General features: G+C 43.2%; 1 protein-coding gene and 1 long non-coding RNA gene across 2 annotated transcripts in view; one reads left to right on the top strand and one right to left on the bottom strand.

The window, feature by feature from the left end:
• The window catches only part of LOC117282547, a 266,690-nt gene that overhangs the window by 63,100 nt on the left and 181,573 nt on the right, over positions 1-22,017 (top strand). The window contains exon 2 of the long non-coding RNA XR_004513324.1: positions 7,799-7,873. This is a non-coding gene — a long non-coding RNA (uncharacterized LOC117282547). The remainder of the gene's footprint in view (positions 1-7,798; positions 7,874-22,017) is intronic.
• Positions 1-22,017, bottom strand: part of LOC111867265 (microtubule-associated protein futsch) — a 272,255-nt gene that overhangs the window by 83,731 nt on the left and 166,507 nt on the right. The gene's annotated exons all lie outside the window — the stretch shown is intronic.

Below are 22,017 nucleotides of genomic sequence, written 5' to 3'. Positions count from 1 at the left end.
GACTTTAGGGAGCTGGGATAGTGTTGTCGGTATGAGTATGAGGGGTGGGCCATAAAATCCGGCCCACGCACCGCGACCTTCATTGATCTATTGTGCTTCCCCTTTGGATTAACCCTTTATTAATCCTACACTTCGAATGAAATGTAGGACTTTATTTATGGGGGCGTCATAAAAGTCACTTGGTTCCATGAAGAACTGACCCACGTGGCGAAATCATGGCCACACAATCACATAGGGTATGTGCGGTTGATTCATCTTCTTGTAGGCACCCTTCACAGGTTGGGTCAGTCCCAGTTTGAAAAGGTGCCCTTTTAGGTGGCAGTGTCCAGTAAGTATTCCTACCATCCATCTCAATTGATCTCTGTTTAATCTCAGCAGGGCCTTCGTTCTTCTGGCAGAGGGTCCTGATATAAATCCTTTTGCCTGTTTGAGTCCAATTGTGGATTCCCAGTGGGGTTTTTTTTATTTCTATCTGTCCAGTCCCTGATCGCTTTCTTGGCAACTTCAATTGAGATGCCGCAGGCTGGTTCAGGTCCTGTGAACGGCTGTTCAGATCCTGTTCTTGCCAGCTGATCTGCGGTTTCATTCCCAGCAATACTCTCCTACTGAGATGCCGCAAGCTGGTTCAGGTCCTATGAAAGGCTGTTCAGGTCCTGTTCTTGCCAGCTGAACTGTGGTTTCATTCCCTACAATACTCTCCTACTGAGATGCTACCAGCTGGTTCAGGTCCTATGAACGGCTGTTCAGATACTGTTCTTGCCAGCACATCTGCAGTTTCATTCCCAGCGATACCCTCATGGCCTGGCACCCATATCAGCTGAATTCTGTTATGTCTGGCCAGTTGTGGTGCAGTCGGTATAGTCACTGGGTACGGGCTGGACGGCCGAAGGGAGGGAGTTCTAGTCCCAGTAGAGTCAAGAATTTTCTTTTCTTCACGTCTTCCAGACCGGCTCTGGTGCCCACCCAACCTGATATCCAGTGGGTATCAGGGGGCTCTTTTCCCGGAGGTAAAGCGGCAGGGGCGTGAAGCTGACCACTCACCTCCAACAAGTGCCAAGGTAAAGTAAATGTGGATCTATACATCTACTCCCCCATATTCCTTCTTGGCTTAGTGCTTAATTACTTAAGCACAGGGACAACTTTACTTTTTACTCATTTGTGGTTCTCTAAGAACCTTGGCCTTCTTCGAAATAAAGCCTATTTTTAGCCTACTTACCTCATTTTGAAAAAAGAAATAGAAAAGGGGCCTATGAGATTAACTTGCTGTGTATCTTTTGTGTTTTTCTTTTTGTTTTCTATGCCGTCTCTATAATATCATTGTCCATTATCACAGACCAGAAGAGAAATTGTGTACATTATGAACATGTTTCTGTATTTTGTCTAAAATATTTTCTGTGGTTGCGTCATCATGAGACGCAAATCACTGACATCACAGACATCACTGACGGTTATAGAAAGTTTCTATATTCCCTTTCCAGGATAGACGGCAAGCAAAATTGCCATACTGGTGATCACATTGAATATAAAGGACCTTTCTTCCGTAAGGTTGTTGTCAGACAAAATGGAGGCTATATTGAACAAGCGCTATCATGAAGAAAAACATCTTTCCAGGCTCTTAAAACCGAGATCTTTAAACGTATCATATGAACAATGAATAAGTTGTGAAATACTGAAAAGTGTCAACTATTCATGTGCCATCCTGTAGGACGGACCCTCAGAACTCTTTTAGACAGACAGTATCATCAGTCAGCCGTGTTGGAAACTAAATTCTTACACACCCGGTTCTGCGCCATTACTTCGAGTCTGGAATTCTATGGCTGAAGGTACCATAACTTATTACTTGCATTTAAAGAGTGGAATGATTTATATTTGTTTTAGCCATACCAGAGTCGGGACTTGCAGAACATCAATTCTAAAAATAGAGGATTCCTTTTCTCCGGATTCCTCCTCTGAGCTGGGTTACGTGCAGCTCTGCTGGAAGGAAGCCCTCTGTTGACACACGCCCTAAGCTCCCTCACGTCATAGCTCTGCGACATGATTGTTTGCCTGTGCACAGTAGAATGCACCGAGACGTCGAAATGAGGTTCCGGTTAGAACGTACAGCAATGAATTTGAAACATTATTTTCAAGACTTCTTTGTGTTGTCAGCTTATATAGCGTGTTGTCACGATTTTATGGCTTGACTGTACACGGGGTTTGGATTTGTAATTGTATTGTCACGTGTATCAGTGATTAAAGACTGGACTTCGGGTTAATCGATTTATTGGATGCTCACTACTCTTAACTACAATTACGATAACTATAACACTAAAGATTACTGTAATTATAACACATAAATATATTTGTTGGACCGAAGAGAGATGAAGTGACAGGAGGTTCGAAAAAACTGCATAATGAGGAGCTTCATAACTTGTACTCTTCTCCAAGTATAATTAGAATCATCAAGTCAAGGAGAATGAAATGGGCAGGGGATATAGCACGAATGAGGGAGAAGAGGAATGCAAGGATATTAGTTGGAAAGCCGGAAGGAAGGAGACCACTGGGAAGACCAAGGCTTAGGTTGGTGAATAATATTAAAATGTATCTTAGAGAGATAAGATGGGATGATATGGATTGGATTGATGTGGCTCAAGATAGGGACCAGTGGAGAGCTCTTGTGAACATGGTAATGTACCTTCGGGTTCCATAAAATGCTGGGAACTTCTTGGCAGCTTCTCAAGAAGGGCTCAGCTCCATGAGTGATAACACATAAATAACGTCTTCACTCTCCGTTTCATGTCGATGTATGAGACAGGAACTATAACAGTCTCACTTAATTACACACTACAAGTATTACACATAAAGTCTTCTCTTCAAAACCGCACTCTTACAACTAACTTCTTTCTTCACAGCTTCCCGTAGAGAACTGAACTCTCCAACTCAGCCCTCCTGGACTGCCTCTCAAAGTCAAAGGCAAAGATACTTTATGACTGGTGGTTTACCGCCAATCAGTTCGTCTTGGTGCCAGGCTCCTTGAGGCCCACGATCACAGATTTTTTTTTTAACTGAACTCTTGCGGTAATAGTTCTTATGTAACATCTCTGACGAGAAGATGGGTTTGTCTCTTATGAATAGACTTGGCCTTACGTCAAGTGTAATTTCACACATATAGCATGTTATTGAAAATTCTTCCCTTTGCACTACACACAAGTCCTCTGTCAGTATAGGCTTTACAGAGCAGATCATGCCAAACTTACGTATCGTATGCTACAATGGCAGCTTAGTCATTTGAACGGTCATAAGCTTCACCAACGCCAAGTTCAAGCCTCTTATATTTTATTGCCTTCTCTGGCTTCCCTTCAGTACGTATAAATCTTTCGTCTTTTACTGCATTCTCCGTTATTCCGGAACTTCTTATAATTCTTTGCCGCGGACTCCACAGAAAATACGTGTCACGTGTCAGACTGCGAATTCATTGGTCCGTTACCAGCACTGGGCGTCGTGCGGACGTCATAGAAGAGACAGCCTCATCTATTTTTGCGTATGTGATTGTGTTCACGGAGCCGTTGCCTGACAATGCGTTGATCAAATCCGTTACAGTATTTATTGAACTATTGTACTATCGCTAATTCACACACACACACACACACACACACTACAATTCACTACGGCACGCACCATGTCTTCTCAGTCTGCTGTATGTTCACCGGTTATCCCCTGGTAACGGCTTCCAACGCTGTAGCTTCCACAGCTTCCGTATTCACGCCCTTATTGACCGACGACTATCTCACAAGGCACTAAATTCTAGGCAGGGAGCACAAATAGAACTCTTCTCCCAACAGTTCTTCTGTTGTATCGTGTAGCTGTCGCGCGTATGGCGTAGAGAACACCGCTTCCCAGTTACTTCATTGTTGCATGTTACGATCTGTTGCGGCCATTACCTAGCAACGGCTGTTGGTTACAGAGCCAGTGCCTAGGAACGGGTGTATCTGCCACAGTACATACACACATACATGCGTACATACATACACGTATATACACATATACGTACATACATACACGTATATACATCTAGGAATCCCTAAGCACAGTTGAAAACACTAGCGTCACCTGGTAGGAACTATAGGTTACTGCTGTTGCTGGCTAAACATAATGGAAGATTACAAGCCTGGTTTCTATTAAGGATATAAGAGTAGCCTAACTTAGCGGTATTGTCGATCATCTTGGTCTAGCGTCAATGCTCTGGATTCGTATTTGCATAATACTCGGTTCGAATCTCGATTGGGGAACCGGATATCCCGGTAGAGCCATTTTATCATTGCTGTCAGGGCTTCCTTCCGTATCATTCCCAGTTCCCAGCCATCCTACAATTCGACGCTATACAGAATGTGTCAGTATTCTGGGAGGTCATAGTATCGGTCATTCTAAACAAAAAATTGTATTACATGTGTTCTATTCCGAACGGTTTCCGAGACACAGCTATTTCGCTGTACAGTACTCTATTTATTATTATTATAGATAGAAGACACATAGAAACCACATAAAAACAGAGTTCTTCTATTGTTGTAGTCCAACTGTTGCATTATGAAGAATCTTCGACCTAGCAACGGGCACGTTTTTACCGAGCCGTTGCACAGAAACAGTTCTATTTACAGAGTCACCGCTTAGCAACGGGCCTGTACGCCTCATTATAACTAATGCGGAGAGTTCAGACCTGTGGTAGGTTAGTTACCACTGTACTTGAAAGGGGTAATGGATATAATTTCAGTTTATGTTTTAATTTGTATTTTTTATGAAATGTTTGATGAATTTTCTGTCTTGAGGCGGGGAACCGAATTGCGGCGTATGCTGCAAATTTGCTAAAAGGATTTATCCGGTTCTACAACGCTTGAAAGAAGAATTAGGGCGGGGGGGGAGAACAAATAAGAGCAGAAAACTGAATTCCCAGGGGGACGAGCCTGCTATGGAATAAAGAGAGAGAGGGAGAAATCAGTTTACAGATGATAACGAACTTTTTTGAACATGACTCTTTGTGTCTCTATTTCCTAAGCAATTTCGTAATATAATAACATTATAACTTTACTTAACAGTTTACGGCAGTTTTGTTCATAGCGATGAGGATTACATCTTTACATAGCAACACGGTCTACAACTAGTTACACTGTATAGCGTCTGTGGGATTGTCGATGCTTGAAGAGACAACCACCTATTAAACTTCTATAAAGTATTAAAAAAAAGTAAAGCTATCCCTGTAACAGTTCGTGAAGGCCCATACGGCCATGAGGCGTTGAGGGTCCCACATTATCTACACAATCGGCTCAAAGATGGCGGTAAGGTTGTCAGCTTTACGCGCCGGCCGCGCTTTACTCCCCAAGAAAATTATAATTAATTATTATTAAATTATTAATTAAATAATTATTTAATTAATTCCTGGTACTCATTTCTGTTAGGAGCTGAGTCGACCCCAGGGCCATAGTGCGGCTGAAGGATTAGGTCAACTGAAAAAAATCGAATAACCTCATCGGGATTTGAACCCTTGACCTTCCGATTTGTAGCATAGTGCCTCACTCAACCAAACTTATATACAAATATTTATTGTTGCTGTAATGAATACACGTACCAGCTTCAGTCTGTTGTGCGTTTGTTAGCCGTTGCGTAGTAGCGCTTCGGATGATGGAATATTTTCTCCGCTTCTGTCTCTATGTCAGAGTCAGAGTTACTTCGCGACGGGCGGTTTACCGCCAATCAGTTTGTCTTGGCGACAGGCTCCATGAGACCAACGACCAGGACTTTTATTTTCCAAATGAACACTTGCAGTTATAATCCTTATGTAACATCCTCTCTCACGAGAGGATGGGTCTGTCATTGACAGTTGCTGCTGGTCCTCGCCAGCGCAGTCATTCTCAAGTTCGAGTCCCGCAGGACTCATGACCATACTTTACTGTCTCAGATTCGAGAAGGTCCCCGTACTTATATCTCCCAGGAACAGGGTGGCCCACCTCCACGCTGGATCTCCGTATCTTCTCGATCGGCCCACGCTACGTAGCTTTTGGGCTGACCGTAGAGGTTCACTGGTTACTACAGTTACTTTACCATGTTTACCTATCTCTAATTACTGAGCCGTTGCGTAGCAATGAATGTTTCCTAGCTACGATTGCGACTATCGTGCAGGAGGTATATTGTCGTTTTAGTGGGCGTTGGAGCTGCCGTGGTCCGCGCTGATTGGCTAGCACTTAGGTCAATATAAGTGGCTTCCACATGTCAAAATATAGGATGATGAACTGATGAATTGGAAGGAATTTGGAAGGAAGCGGTTATTGCCTCACCGAAATATTCTCTTTGAATTTACTTGCAGGGGCTGAAGTTAACTACGAAAAGTATTAAGAGTCGAAACCGTTACTACTCAGTCATCTGCTCCTATTTCCAGTACATATCACCTGCTTTAAATATGCCGCACCTTGTTCTCTTGAAATTGAAGGTCGCGATAATGCACTATTAGCGTCATAGTGTCGGTGTGACCGCATGGGTCAACTCCAAAACGGCTGATAACATTTGAGTGTAATTTGGTACTGGAAATGTTTACTAAAACTTGACGGCACATTCGAATTAATGTTACAATCGGAGAACAACAGCAAACAATTCACATGAAGACCTACATGCGTTTCTGCGTGTGTATGGAACGCAACTCGCTAAATGTTTATCAGAGCAAAAAATAGAGTAAACCCTTGCTAATCCGGAGTAACTGGGGGGAGAGGTTGTCCGGATTAAGCGATAATCCGGATTAGTGAAGTCCTAAGAGCAAAAAACTTAGAACAGATAAATAGAAATCCGGATTAGTGAAGCAAAAATGGCCAAAAAAACTTAGAACATGAATAAATGGAAAATTTAATGATTTAAGTAGTGCTGATGAAAATAAATAATTTAATATCGCTGTAGAGACTTTATTTAAAAACTAAAAAAAGAAAATATACTTATTCATCCATAGAAGACTCAGAAGTTGTATTTGTTTTTGAACTTAATGATGCAGGTTTGAAAAAACTGAAGTTTTGACATTGACTCAACTGCCTTCCTAAATGCCAAGTGTCTTTTAGAACATGTACTCAGATCTGAACAGCATATTCCAGTTTGCATGTTTCGAGTCAGACTGCCGACTTCCCGATTAACTGTTACCGGACTAACGTGGGTTTACCATATTTCTAACAAACGTTTCAGTGAAAGCATGAACACACATTTTATTCTCAATAGGCAACACACTTCTTCCGGTTCTTCTTGCGGATTCAGGATAATTAAACAACAAAAAGTGAACACGTCAGAATATTCACGCTTATTTTGTATTCAAAGAGCGGCGATGTGAACAGTATACTGATACTACAAACAACAGAGTTATCAGATTTAACTAATTTGTATTTCGTCGGAAGGAGAATTGTTTTGCGGCGTTATCGCTGTCAGGACTACACACAGTCCAAAATAAGATGAACAAAAAAATATTTTGAAGGACTTAATCTTGGCCTGACTGAGTTTTCATCCCAACATTTGCCCGGAGGGACTGAGGAAAGCCACGAGACACCTCTGTCAGAAATGCCGGCGTTCCGGCCAAGGTTTGAGCCGTGCACCTCCCGAATACAGGCTTGTCCAGCCTGCTCGGTAAGAATTTGTGAATTCGTTGTACGATGCGATTAGAAATTCTGTTCTTCCTTCCTTCATATTTTTACATATATTCTCCAGAAGCATGTTTACACTGCCAGGGATATGTTCGCTTCGTTTATATTCTCTCAGGTTCAAGAGGGGAACTAACTTGAAACTTTCTGTTCTTCCACAGTGCACACGTCATCTAACAATGCGTTGAAGATAGCTGCTGGAAGAATCTACTGCTGTATTAGTGACGTCATGGAAGGTAGGCCAACGTTTCAGAATTGGTTTCCTCCAACCACAACACGGGATGATCCTTTTAAAACCGTACAAAACAGAAAATCTCACTAAACGTTAGATATCTTGGAAGGGTTCTGAGTGAACGGTGATGAGATGATATGGCAAATGCAAGTAGAATGAGTGTAAGAAATTATCTGGTAAGTGACTAGTAAGAACCTTTTTTCAAGAAATAATGTTAGGTTATGGCTTTTGTTAAGCCTTTTGTACGTTAAAACTTGTTATCACGTCTTACACATAAGTTCACGCTCAGGTGTTTGATGAAATCCTATATCACGTTATGATCTGCTATTAAGACCGAAGGTCGCCTTAAGATATACTATGAAGTCTTACGTTCTTTTCAGGGCCTGTTGTTAGGTCCTAATCTCATTTCAGGACCTTCTGTCTAGTCCTAAGCACCCTTCAGGACCTGCTGTAAGGTTATACGTACATATCAGAAATTACTGTAGAGTCCTAAGCACATTTCAGGACCTGCTGTCGGGTCATATGCGCACTTCTGAACCTTCTGCCAAGTTCTAAGCACATTTGAGGACATTCTGCTAAGTCTTAAATTCTTGTCAAGACTAAGGTCATGTTAATAAGACCTGCTGTGAAGTCAAGAATTCACGATAACATAAATTTCAAGGTCGCACTATGACCTGTTGAAAAGCCGAAGGTCATGTTATGACATACTGACAACTCGAAAACCAGGTCACAATCTGCTGTCAACACCGAAGTCACGTTGTGACCTGTTATCAATTCCACGGTCAGCTTATGACTTCCTTTCTACTTCAAGAACACGTTATGACCTGATGTTAGTTCGTAGGTGACTTAATGACCTTTAATGGAATCCGAAGGTCACTCTACGTTTAGACTTGATATTACATTCCTTCAGGCGCCACTACAAATCACTAAAATGTGAACGCGTCTCAAAACAATTATTTCAGCTCCTCTAGATATGTAGAGGGAAGCGCAGCAGATTACTGCCTCCTGTGCTGGATTTGTTGATGGTTGTTACGCAGCGTTTATAATAGTGACATCACCAAAGTCGTACGTGTAAGATTCTCGGTGTTATTGGTACTGGTGAACATGACACTTCAAATGTGATGACAAGAGATTTACGAAAACGGCCTGTCGGTGTTTGAGCTGAGCTTTCTGATCGCACCTCTTACACTTCAGTTACTGCGCTCTGCGTGGAACGAGATATCTGTGAACAGTAACACGGTATGACGCAATCTGTAATCTTCCCGTTTTTGTTTGACAATAGCGCCAGGAAAGGAATAGGAAAAACAGAGCGAGAAGTGTGTTGTACAGTTAGGGGTGCGTTCTGTAATATCATAAAGCGGAGTGCACATTAAGAACTTAACAGTTAGGATGCTAGTCAATAAATTCCCCCATCCTGTTTACAACCTCAAAGTTTATTCCATGCTCCTAAAAATCCGGTTACTGATCCATATATATTTCGTATATTCCACACCCTTCCTTTCTGTTCTTCTACATTGCATTCAAATAATATTCTCCAACCACTGAGGGGCACGCGGTAGCGCAGTTGGTTGAGGCACTACGCTACAAGCTAGAAGGTAGCAGGTTCAATTCCCGAGGATTTTTCAATTGACCTAATCCTTCCAGCCGCCGTGGGATTGACTCAGCCTCTAACAGAAATGAATACCAGGAATCTTTCTGTGGGTACAGGGCTGCCGGCGCGTAAGGCTCACAACCTCACAGCCGTCTGTGAGCCGATAGTCTAGAAAATGTGGGAGCCTGGACGTCTCACAAACCTGTGGTCTTCCACGGCCTGTTACAGGGATAGCTTTACCTTACCTTTATCTCCAATCAATGCCTAGATATTTTAAGTGGTGTATTTTCTTCAGACTTTCCTGTGAAACCTCTGTACGTTCAGGTCTTCACTTCAATGCGTGGTACATACCTCGTCCCTCTTGTCCTCCCTGTTGGGAAATTGTCCGGCTTGGTGAGCAGGGCAGCCACTATTCTTTTTATTGCTAGTGGGGTGGGACTAAGTCCCTTGTACTGTGGCCAATTCTGGCCTATTGTATCAGCCCCAGATGATAGGTGAGGGTGATTGTGGAGCAATTGGTGGAATGAATATTGGCAGGAGAAACCGAAGTACTCTGAAAAAACCTGCCCCAGCGCCACTTTGTCCACCACAAATCCCACTTGACCAGACCCGGGATCGAACCCGGGCCGCCGCGGTGGAAAGCCATCGACTAACCGCTTGAACTATGGCGCGGCCTTTTGTTCAGTGATACCAGCAAACAAACGCACGCTCAGTGTTAAATGGACCTCTGTAAATTGACGTTCTTTTCTGATGTTCATTGCACGAGGCTGTCAGTAACAGACTGTGTGGCGTCAAATGCTATGATAATAGATGTATATGCAGGAATTTGGAAGGAAGTAGCAGTGGCATAATCAAGGTGCTACCGAAAATTTTGTACGGAGACCTCAGCCAATGTGGCCGGTGTCGTATGGGTTCATCTGGCTCAAGTTTGGGACCATAGGCGACTGTTGTGAATATGGTTATGAACGTGGCCGGTGTCGTACGGGTTCATCTGGCTCAAGTTTGGGACCATAGGCGACTGTTGTGAATATGGTTATGAACCTTCTGGTTCCATAAAAGGCGAGAAATTTGGTTAAGTTACGACTGTTTGCTTCTTAATGTTAAATTATCCAAGAACCGACAACGCCTTCTGAGTAACCGCGAATTGTGACATTGCCGAAAATATTATTGAATATGGTAATATGGTAACATTTTATTAACTTTTCAGAGAAACAGCAGAATGCTGTGAACGTGAAATCAGATTTTTCTGAAGTGTTGCTAACTTTTTACAAGACTACACGTCGTCACATCTGAGAAGACCGTTAGAATTGCCGCCTGTGAAAGACTGATCGTTTAGGAAGGAAACACTTGCACAATGGAACGTTCAAATCATTAATTATCCATGTTACTGAGACGAGAGGGCACAGGAAGGAATCACTTCCGTTGTGGTGCCTACAAAGCACTTTATCGATGTAGCCTTTAATGGCTGTCCCATGTCTGACAATAACAGTGGGGTCTAAGACTTGATAAATTGGAAAGAAGAATGTGACAGAGTTAGATGCCATGAATGGACGAAGCAGGAAGAAGGGTAGAATTTCAATAATTATTGAAAGTAGAAAAGCCACAACGAACGACTTATATAATCGGAGGTCTTCTCACTTTATTCTCCGTGACATATAGACACGCTGAAGCCGTTGCTTGGAGCTTCTGTTAGGGAAATGTCGGTTACATGAAAACGAGGCCTTCCGATTCTTAGCCTAACGCGGGTCAGGCCCACACAGAACCGCAACATAGCGACAGCATTCAGTAGTAGGAAGAAAACGTCCATACAAAAGAAGCACATAAACACACACTCTAAAATAACTTCATCACGAAGAAATACATGTACATAACTAGCAAAAATAATTGTACATGAGTAATCGTCCATGATATAAAACAAACATTAAGAATGAATCCCAGAATGCATCATCTATCTGTCTTTAGTTCTACAGCCCTTTGTGGACCTTAGCCGCTTTTTCTGTACACAGTCGGTAGGTCTCCTTGGACGGCGGATCAACCCGTCACGAGGCCGCTACCTACATACAGAATAAACGCAAACAGACATCCGGGCCTCGAGTGGGATTCGAACCCACGATCCCAGTGTTCGAGCGGGCGAAGACACTTCATGCCTTAGACCGCGCAGCCACTGTGATTGGCTGGAGATATCATCACCTGATATATGACAAGCTTCACGGAAATCGACATCATATCGGCGAGACACAAACATTAATTTAAACAATTTTAGCCCTAAGGATTAACTATAATATCAAAAGTACAACATGTGTCATGACGAGATGTGTAAATCAAAGTATTTGGAAAATAATACTAATGTGGATCCATATTAAGACAATTCAGTAAGAGGCACGCGTTTAAGAAACTGCCTGCTGATGATCGAACATAGATCGAAACACGTAGCAGACGCTAAATAAAACCAATGTTAATACAGTGATACTGAATTTGTTTGTTTGAAATATGTTGTGTTGGCGGCCAAACCCACATTGTGACACACAGAGGCAATAAAGTAAGGTCTGAGGTTAGGCCGTGCCATTGTTCAGGAGGTTAGCTGCCGGCTTCGCACAGCGGTGGCCCTAGTTCGATCCCAGGTCAGGTTATGTGAGATTTGTGGTGGACAAAGTGGCACCGGAGCACGTTTTCTCCGACTGTTTCTGTTTCCCGTGCTAATTCTCATTTCACCGACTGCTCCACACTCATCACTGTCCATCATCCGGGGCTGGTACAATAGGACAAACGTGGCCGACGTACCAATTGGACTCATTTTATAACTTCGAGACGAACCGAGTAGAGATCATTACCTTCAACATTTCTTCTATTAGTCTGTGTTTATCCGTTGCTACGAAACGTGTGTTAATTCCGCAGCAATGGTCTGGTTTTCCCACAAGCTTATCCGCTGCAGCGGATTAGTGCCTAGCGAGCCGTTGTCTAGCAATGGACTATTCTGGTTTCAGGCGTCATGTCACACTATCTCTGTAACAGTCCGTGGAAGTCCATATAGTTGTGAGACGAGGATTCCACATTTTCTAGACAATCGTCTCAACAGATGGCTGTGAGGTTGTCAGCCTTAAGCGCCGGCCGCCCTTTACCACCCAGGAAGATTCCTGCTGCTCATTTCTGTTAAAGGCTGAGTCGACCCTAGGGCCATAGTGCGGCTGGAAGGATTAGGTAAATTGAAAAATCCAATGACTTCATCGGGAATCGAACCCTTAACCTTCCGGCTTGTAGCATGGTGCCTCAACCAACTACGCTACCGCGTGCCCCGATCGATTGTGTATAGTCAGTCTTAATTAATATAAATGATTAGTTTCATGGTATTTCATTATTTGAAGTTTTAATGGAAAATTAGTTCATTCAATCCTGCACCTAGTTTTCTGTCAGACGATCACAGTGGCAGCGCGGTATAAGACATGAACCGTCTTCGCTCGCTCAAACACTGGGATCGTGGGTTCGAATCCCACTCAAGTCATGGATGTCTGAGTGCATTTATTTTATTTTTGTGTTGTTCTGTATGTAGCGGTCTTGCGACGGGCTGATCCCCCATCCAAGGAGTGCTACTGACTGTGTATAGGAGTAAGAAACTGAAAAAAAAAACGACCAAGGTCCAAAGGGCTTCAGATCAATAGAGAGAAAGCAAAGTTTTCTGTCGATGGGTCTGTGGAAACAAAGTTTCTTGCTCTAATCAGTTCCCTTCCATGTTACGTCATCGCTCGTACGTTGAGGCACGAACACAATTAGGCTGAAGCACTGCAGCTGCATTTAAGAAATAAATGTAAATATAAATTCAAATGTTGCTGCTAATACTGCAACAGTGTTGAACAACAAACTGCCGCTTTCGAATCTAGGCAAGGCTAGTGAATGTCCTGAGTTTCGTGTTTTCCTCGTTCCCTCTACGCAAATTCAGGTGCAATACCTCTGCCAGGACATGAACGCATTCTTCAGAATCCTTTCTACTTAATTTATTATTATTATTTTACCATCAGACACGATGTTCGCAGAGTAGCTAAATAAACCATATGCTTCTTTGACTCTAGAATTTCCAGTACAATTTTTTAAGAGTGCAAAGACAAGGCATTGCAAAGTCACGGGTAAATAATGTGTAAGAACTTGAAAATAAGAGGAAATATTTGTTCCAGACATTTCTTGACATTACACTTTCCATAGACGTCACGTGCTATCAAATATAACAGTTTTTGATATATTGAGTTTTTGGACTTTATCCATCGTCCTGGTTTTTAAGATAACTAATAAAAACACGACGTTTCGGAAACAGATCCAGTTTCCGAAACGTCGTGTTTTTATTAGTTATCTTAAAAACCAGGACGATGGATAAAGTTCAAAAACCCAATCCAGTGATTGAGGCTAGCTCTTTCTAACGGACCCAACAGATAGGCGTTTTCCTTCACCTGGGGACGGAAACAGATCCAGTTTCCGAAACATCGTGTTTTTATTAGTTATCTTAAAAACCAGGACGATGGATAAAGTCCAAAAACCCAATATATCAGTGTGTTATACACCATCGTCAGAATCCTATAGTAACTATAACAGTTTTTGTAAAGGTCGAATTTTTCGAAGTGTCAGGTTTGTAAGGTTTAACTTGTACAGTATCGGTGATTGGAGGGCAGCTTTTACTTCCACTTACATTGCTACAGAAATCTCTGCTCTGCTCTGACCTTAGATGACCCAAGATATCGGAAAAGTTGGTTCGTAGAAGCCTTCGCCTGAGTTGAAAGCAGACAGGGTGGAGTTTGCTGTTCGTTGATTGATTGCAAAAGAGACGCAGGTAGCTGGTGACGGTTTCCATAGCGACGTCAGATTGCAGGCTCCGCCTATGTGTCTCACCCCCTTCCAACTTCTCCCCTGCAGGACCACGTCGAGACGTTCGACCTTTCAAACTAACCAACAGATATATATTCTGTTCTCAACGCGAAGTTCCCAACGCCGTAATGGACATGAGAAATAATTTGACTTCAATACAACCAGGTTTATTTTAATAATGTTACGCGTTAATATTTTATTTTTATTTTTTCTTGATTTAATTTTTATGTCTCCCTTCGCCCCGGTCGGTAACCTTTATGAGATGGAAATTTATCGTAGATGTTACGCAACATGAGATGAGGCACATTTTAAATTAGTCTTTAATTAAGATCTGAATACTTAAGTCACAGTTGCATTGTCCAGGAATGATAAACGAAGTATGCTTCATAAAACAGATGAATGAATTCTTAAATCTGGATGCATAAACATACCAATGTATACTGGTATACAACATAGTTACAGATTTACTTGTTCTTCGTCCCCGTGTGGCTGCGGTGATTAGCAGTAAATAGTATTTAAAATATTAAATTAATACTAGCATAAAAAAGTTTACGCAATAATAGAAAATATTGCCACGTCATTATAGACGTGGTTTGGATTGGTAATTGGATTTATTGAGCCTATAAACAACTTTTGACTACAAATAACTACGACAGTCTCTCTGAGTTACACACTCCCAAGATCACTGTAACTACAGCACACATAAAATCTTATCAGTCTTCATTAGTCGTTGCTTGGCAGCGGCTTTCAACGGCTGACGTTCCTCTTCCTCTGGGTTTCCGAACTGTCCCCAGCCTCAACTATTAGCTTCTTGCCTCTCACAATTGCAGCTCTCAACTAACTGACTGACTGCTAAGTTGCTGCTGGCCTTTGCCAGCAGTGATCCATGGTTCCTAGTCCCACGGGACTCATGACCATATTTTACTCTCTGGCGGCTCTAGGAGCCTTCAGAAAAAGTCGAAGTCAAAGTCACATGCGACTGACCTTCTGTCAGTAAGTCTTGGTGTCGAGCCCCATCTGGGGCTCATGACCAGATATTTATTACTGTTTGACAGTTACGGTCTTGGTTTTTTTGGGCGGCCACTCTGACGATAGGACGGGTCTGTCTTTTGTATATGGTCCTGGTCCTTGCCAGCGCAGTCTTTCTCGGGTCCGAGTCCCTTGGGACTCGCTACCATATTTTACTGTCTCAGATTTGAGACTTTCCTTTTCGTCGTCTCCTACGATTCGCACGGTCACGGTGGAGGTATTCGAGCCCGCCTCCACACGGGTTTGAGGCTTCAGAATGAACCACTAGTCCTCGTTATATGGCCCCTGCACGGATCGCACAGAAAACATCTCTTACATTATTTCATGTTTTCTTTCAGTATGTCTACAGAGCTGTTCCCTAGCAACGGTTGTTGTATTGTCGCGTATTTACAGAGCTGTAACTTGGCAGTGGGTTTACATGTCACAGTATTTATATTATAGCACGCAGATTTGTCCGTGGTGTAGGCCTAATGGCTGCCTTTCTTGTGTGAGTATCACAGGTTTAAAAGGAAGGAAACACAGTCAAATGAAGGGAGTATAGTTTACTGACAATATTAAAACCAGATGGGAAATAAGGCTGCGAATCCATCCGATAATTCAACCGCAATATTTACACACCGCTTTAACAACCCTGGGTCCGTGCGTATTGGCATAATTGCGGAGTCAATTTCGTACCATCATAGGAAATTCCCTGTTAGGTCCACGACAGGGAAGAGAAGAGAGAGGCCGACAGAAACGTTACATATTTATACATATACAGCACGCAACACATCATATAAATATGAATCTAGTTGTAGATTTGATGCATGATAAAACATACATAAATCTGTAAGATTTGAGTTTTTCACGGCGGGTGACTATGAGGAATGCCATCTTCTGGGATATTGCGCCGTGTAGATCTTGTGTGAACCGATGTTTCGGAGGAATATATCGCCTCCATCTTCAGTGTAAAGAAATCCGCGACCGAGGAACCAGAGTGAGCAGGTGGCTGCAGCTGTCATAAATATTAAAAGAAACTGCGTATAGCCCTCAAGTCAAGTCTTAAGACGGAAGGAAGCCATTTTCAGTTATCGGTGACTATTCAGGCAATGCATTCGTAGCTTGTTGTGAGTGCCACGTCTTTCACGCGCGACTAATCTACTAAATTGCAGCGAAGTTTGAGGTTTTCATGACGTTGATTATGAACACTGACGCTGTGTAATAAAGGCAACGTTATCCCTGTGCTTAATTAATTAAGCACTATGTCATGAAGACACAGGGGAGTGGAGGTATAGCTCCGCCATTCTTGACCTCAGCACTAGGTACAGGTGAATGGTGAGCTTCACGCCCCGGCCTCTTTACCTCAAAGGAAAGCGCCCCAGGTACCCATTGGATAGGAGGATGGGTGAGCCCCAGATAACGTGGAAAGGATAAAAATCTTGTCCCTACCCGGAATAGAAGCACAGCCGTTCAGTCCATAGCTCTTCGCTATACAGACTGAGCTATCCCCACTCGTGACGCCGTGTAGCCTGGCAGGTTACCGATGTTTCCAGAGGAACCTGCTGTCTCAGTCTGAGGACCCTCCGGTCGAAGTCCGAACCAGCAGAACCGATCGGTATTCGAACCCCGCGTACGCAAACTCGCGATGATTTGGAAAGCGACAGGGTAGAGACTGTTGAGCGATATACTGAGCAGTCTCATTGTCGCAAACTCGCGATGATTTGGAAAGCGACAGGGTAGAGACTGTTGAGCGATATACTGAGCAGTCTCATTGTCGCAAACTCGCGATGATTGGGAAAGCGACAGGGTAGAGACTGTTGAGCGATATACTGAGCGGTCTCATTGTCGCAAACTCGCGATGAATGGGAAAGCGATATGGTAGAGACTGTTGAGCGATATACTGAGCGGTCTCATTGTCGCAAACTCACGATGATTGGGAAAGCGATATGGTAGAGACTGTTGAGCGATATACTGAGCGGTCTCATTGTCTCTGAACGCTCTCTGAAGTAACTTAAATTGAGTAGAGCAGAGTTGGTGATTTACAGATGTTGTACAAAATTCCACTGAAAGAATAACCGTCTCCCTGAAATGTCTTGTGGAAGGAAAGGAATTTTAACAATGTAATAAATAATAAAAGAGTTAAGAAATATAGAGGAGCCCCGCTTGTAAATCACTAGTCGTTTTGTGCGAAGTGATGTGTCTCTACAGGCGGGCACGTGACAAGACAACGGAGGTAGAACTGTAGCAAACACACGACGCCCGAATGGCAGGGCAGATAAAGACGCCTCCATATGATAAACTGGGAGAAATGATTAGTTGCAGCAGAGACGCGGGGCCGTTATAACACGAAGAGAAAGCGGAGCGGTATTATTAACTAACTGAAGATTACTGTCTATACAGATACAACGTTGTGTAATCTGCCTGTTATTTCCATCTTCAGTGTGAAGGCCGTGGAGGCCAATAGGATTGTGAGACGTCGGGGCTCCCTTATTTTCTAGACAATCGGTTCACAGATGACGTTGAGGTTGTCAACATAATGCGCCGGCCGCCCTTTACCCCCCCGGAAGATTCCTGTTGCTCATTTCTGTTAAGAGGTCGAGTCGACCCCAGGGCCATAGGGCGGCTGGAAGGATTAGATCAATTGAAAAAATCCAGTGACCTCATTAGCAATTGAACCCATGAACTTTCCCCCCCTTGGCACTACAGCCCCAGTGGGCGTAGGTCTACCTCCATGAACTTCTCCGTTCACTTCGGTTTTTATAGATCTTACACATTCGGTAGGACTCCTTGGGCGGGTGATCAGCTCGTCGCAAGGCCTCTACCTGTACACAAACACATAAAAACGACACATACAAACTAAACATCCATGCCCTGAGTGGGATTCGAACCCACGATCCCGGTTTCCAAGCGAGTGAAGACAGTACATGCCTTAGACCGCTCGGCTACTGTGACCGGCCCCGCGAACTTCCGGCTTGTAACAAACTGCCTCAATCAACTACGCTACCGCGTGCCCTTCTTCAGGAGAAATATTTTGTCATATTCCACATATCTCAGTAATCTTGCAGCAAAACAGTTAACTGATTTCGAAACGCTTTCGTTACATTCCCCCTTCTACACTCTCTGCCTGATTGATGCAAATTACAGAAGTTAAAATGGATGACACATGACACTCAACAGAGCCATAGACACACGTGTACAGCTTTCCTCAGAGATTGTATCTGTTGCATATACACGTCACAGAGGAATTTCCTGGAAAGATTGGTAATGCCGCCTTTGTGATTAATAAAAAATATAATTTGGACTCTATGCCAACGGCACAGTAAACGCAGCAACTTGAAAATGGCGACCCAGGAGATTAATTCATGTCGCGAATGTTATTGTTCCTGGAATATGCTCTGGTACAATAACTCAGTAAATCTAACACATTTGTTTCCATTACTGTACTGAAGGGAGTTCGTAAACTTCAACATAAATCAAGTTTGTTGTTAAAAATAAATATGTTGTCCTCTTCTTTATCAATTAGATTCCACCTCAGGTGATATGGGATTTGAGGTGAACGAAGAGGCACAGTTTTCTCGGAGTACTTTGATTTCCTTTTCCAGATTTCATTCCATAACACTGCTCCATACTTATTAATCATTTTCTCACCAACGCCATGTATTCTCTATACTGAGAGCATCGTTAAATAACCAAAAATAGCAAAGTTATATAGGATTTGATATTCTCACAGCGGTGCTTATACGTGGTAGAGTCATTAAGTTCGTGGACTGTGGTTTTATCGCATCATATTACAAGGTAATTCACATACATTTACACAGATCCACATCGGCCCTAAAAATAGTTGCCTTTGGCCGCTATGCAAGTCTGCCAACGTTGATATAGCTTCCGAAAACATTGCTGAAACATATTGGCAGGAAATTTCCGTACGGCGTCTCTTGTGGCATTGACGACCTCCTTGGACAAGAACAGAGCGATGTGCAGGGGCGCTGTCGTGTAGCAACAGCCAATTCTTCCTACGCCAAACGTTTCGCAATGTGATTTATCTAGTTTTTGGCAGAACTTCATGTTTGCCCGTTGTTCAAAGTGTCATATTTTCGTTTTCCGCCATTTTCATTTAACTGCAGTTCACAATAGAGGAAGTAGTTCTACTTACACTACTTGCACACAACTGCCTATTACTGTGACAAGAGATGAACTAATAGGGCTTCATATCGTGCCTCAACCTATCCGCTGTAGTGCACTGCAACGACACTTTGCGTCCAGTCCACGAACGTATTGACTGTGGTAGTATATCTGGGACATAACTCAAGTTCATTCCGGTTAAAATCAACCGACATTTTTAAGGAATATACTACCTTCATTTTGCAAGCTTGTTGCCTGCTTTATACCGGTTTCTTGTTCCGATCACTCTTTAAGCTTGAAGATGGGGATAGGTTCTCCCGAAACGTCGATTGACTTTTAGAGGAACTGTACGGAGTTAAATCATATTTTTTTCTCGTTCGGAAAGAAATTTGGCATAAACGCTTCTTCTTTTTTTCGTCATGAAACTTTAATCGTGCAATAGCTTGAGAGATAGTTGAAGGATTTTCATTAAATTTGGTAATGGGAATTCTTATTTATTTTGTCAAAAAAGTTCAATTTTGGTTAAAGTTGAGCAACAAACAATGACATTTTTACGTGAAGGACAACAGGCCTGTCGTTGCTTATCTCAAGCATAACTTGCATACACTAGTATTTTGTGGTGTAAGCGTGTATAACTATAGATCCTTCGTGTGCCTAGTCACAAACTTCTCGCCGTCTGAGGAAATCAGAAAATGTGTCCATTTATTAGGCAGCACTTACGTACATGGACTGAGGAAAACCACGAAGAACCCGAGCCACGATAGATATACGTAGATCGTACCGAAAGTCATGGGCAACATTTTTTTTTTGCATGCAACCTGGGAACAGCAGACGAAAGAGAGTATGGTGGTACGTAGAACCAGCTGTTGTGTTAACCCTGAGTGTCTTGTGACGTCTATAGCTTTCATCACGTGACCAGTATTACTCCTAACAAAATGGCAGACAACCATATGTCGTTTTGCCAGCGTGCTGTCTTCGAATATCTTGTGAAAGAGGAAATCGCTGCTGCAGAAATTCACCAGAGACTTCAGCGTGCTTATGGAAGTTTGTGCATGGGTGCGAGCAGTGATCGAAGATGGGTGAAACATTTTAAAGATGGGAACACCAGCATCGAAGATGAGCCTCGGAGCGGTCGTCCTCGAACAGCCTCAACTGAACGCAACAAGGAAAGAGTGGATGAGATCATTCAAGATGACAGGCGTGTGACTGTGGACACAACAGCCCGAAAACTTGGAATAGGGCACAGTGCAGTACAGGAGATGATTGAAAGCGTGGGCTATAGGAAATTTTGTGCTCGTTGGGTCCCGCGGTTATTGACCGAAGACCACAAAGGTCAGCGAAAAGCCATCACCTCAGAACTGCTGCAGAGATATCGACACGAAGGCGATGATTTTTTGCTCTGTATTGTGACAGGTGACGAAAGCTGGATTCACCATTTCGAGCCTGAAACGGAACGGCAGAGAATGGAATGGCACCATTTGCATTCTCCATCAAAAAAGAAGACAAAGACAGCGCCATCAGCTGCGAAGGTGATGGGCACAGTCTTCTGGGATGCAGAGGGGTTTATTCTGGCCGAATTCCTGGAACCTGTACAAACCATCAATGCTGCTCGTTATGTCCAGACGCTGCACAAGCTCCGTCTTACATTGCGCGATAAACGTCCGGGACGAAACATCATCATCCTGCATGACAACGCTGGCCCCCACGCCGAAGGCCTCACATTGGAAGCAATTGCAAAGATGGGGTGGAAAATTTTTCCACACCTCTCCTATAGCCCTGATCTGGCAGCCTCCGACTACAATCTTTTCGGATTTGTGAAGGATCAGCTGCGTGGACAACGTTTTGAGACAAGGGAGGCAATTCAGAATGCAGTGCGTCAGTATCTTCGGATGGCTGGAACGGAATTTTACAGAAGGGGAATTTTCAAACTCCCAGAACACTGGGAGAAATGTGTACACAGAAGTGGCGATTATGTGGAAGAATAAAGAAAGGTCTGTAGATTGAGGTGGTGTATTTGGCCTGTCAATAATAAAGCATGTTACTTTACAAAAAATTGTTGCTCATGACTTTCAGTACGACCCTCGTAGAAGCGAACAGCTCCAGCATAAGAGTCTAAAGCGTTACCGCTAAGCCAACCTGCTTGATAGAAGTTGTTAGGAGGGCAGATATTTTAAATAAGATCATTCTGAAGCACATATTTAAGCATGTTATGCTTCCGTAATTCGTCGGCTTCTTCAGAATGTAATTTCCTTGAATAGCCCCGTCTCTACTAAATACACTGATATCTCTAAAATCCCGCGTAGGGCCGTGATTTCCAATCTCGCCTCTGAACACAATTTTTTTTTCTTGGCACTACAGCCCCAGTGGGCCTAGGCCTACCTCCATGAACTTCTCCGTTCACTTCGGTTTCTCTAGATCTTACACATTCGGTAGGACTCCTTGGGCGGGTCATCAGCTCGTCGCAAGGCCTCTACCTGTATACAAACACAGAAAAACGCACACACAGAAACTAAACATCCATGCCCTGAGTGGGATTCGAACCCACGATCCCGGTTTCCAAGCGAGCGAAGACAGTACAT

This window comes from Cryptotermes secundus, unplaced genomic scaffold (genome assembly GCF_002891405.2).
Source record: "Cryptotermes secundus unplaced genomic scaffold, Csec_1.0 scaffold1356, whole genome shotgun sequence".
NCBI lineage: Eukaryota > Metazoa > Arthropoda > Insecta > Blattodea > Kalotermitidae > Cryptotermes > Cryptotermes secundus.
Note: the sequence above shows the minus strand (reverse complement) of the source record. Positions and strands in the feature narration are given on the sequence as shown.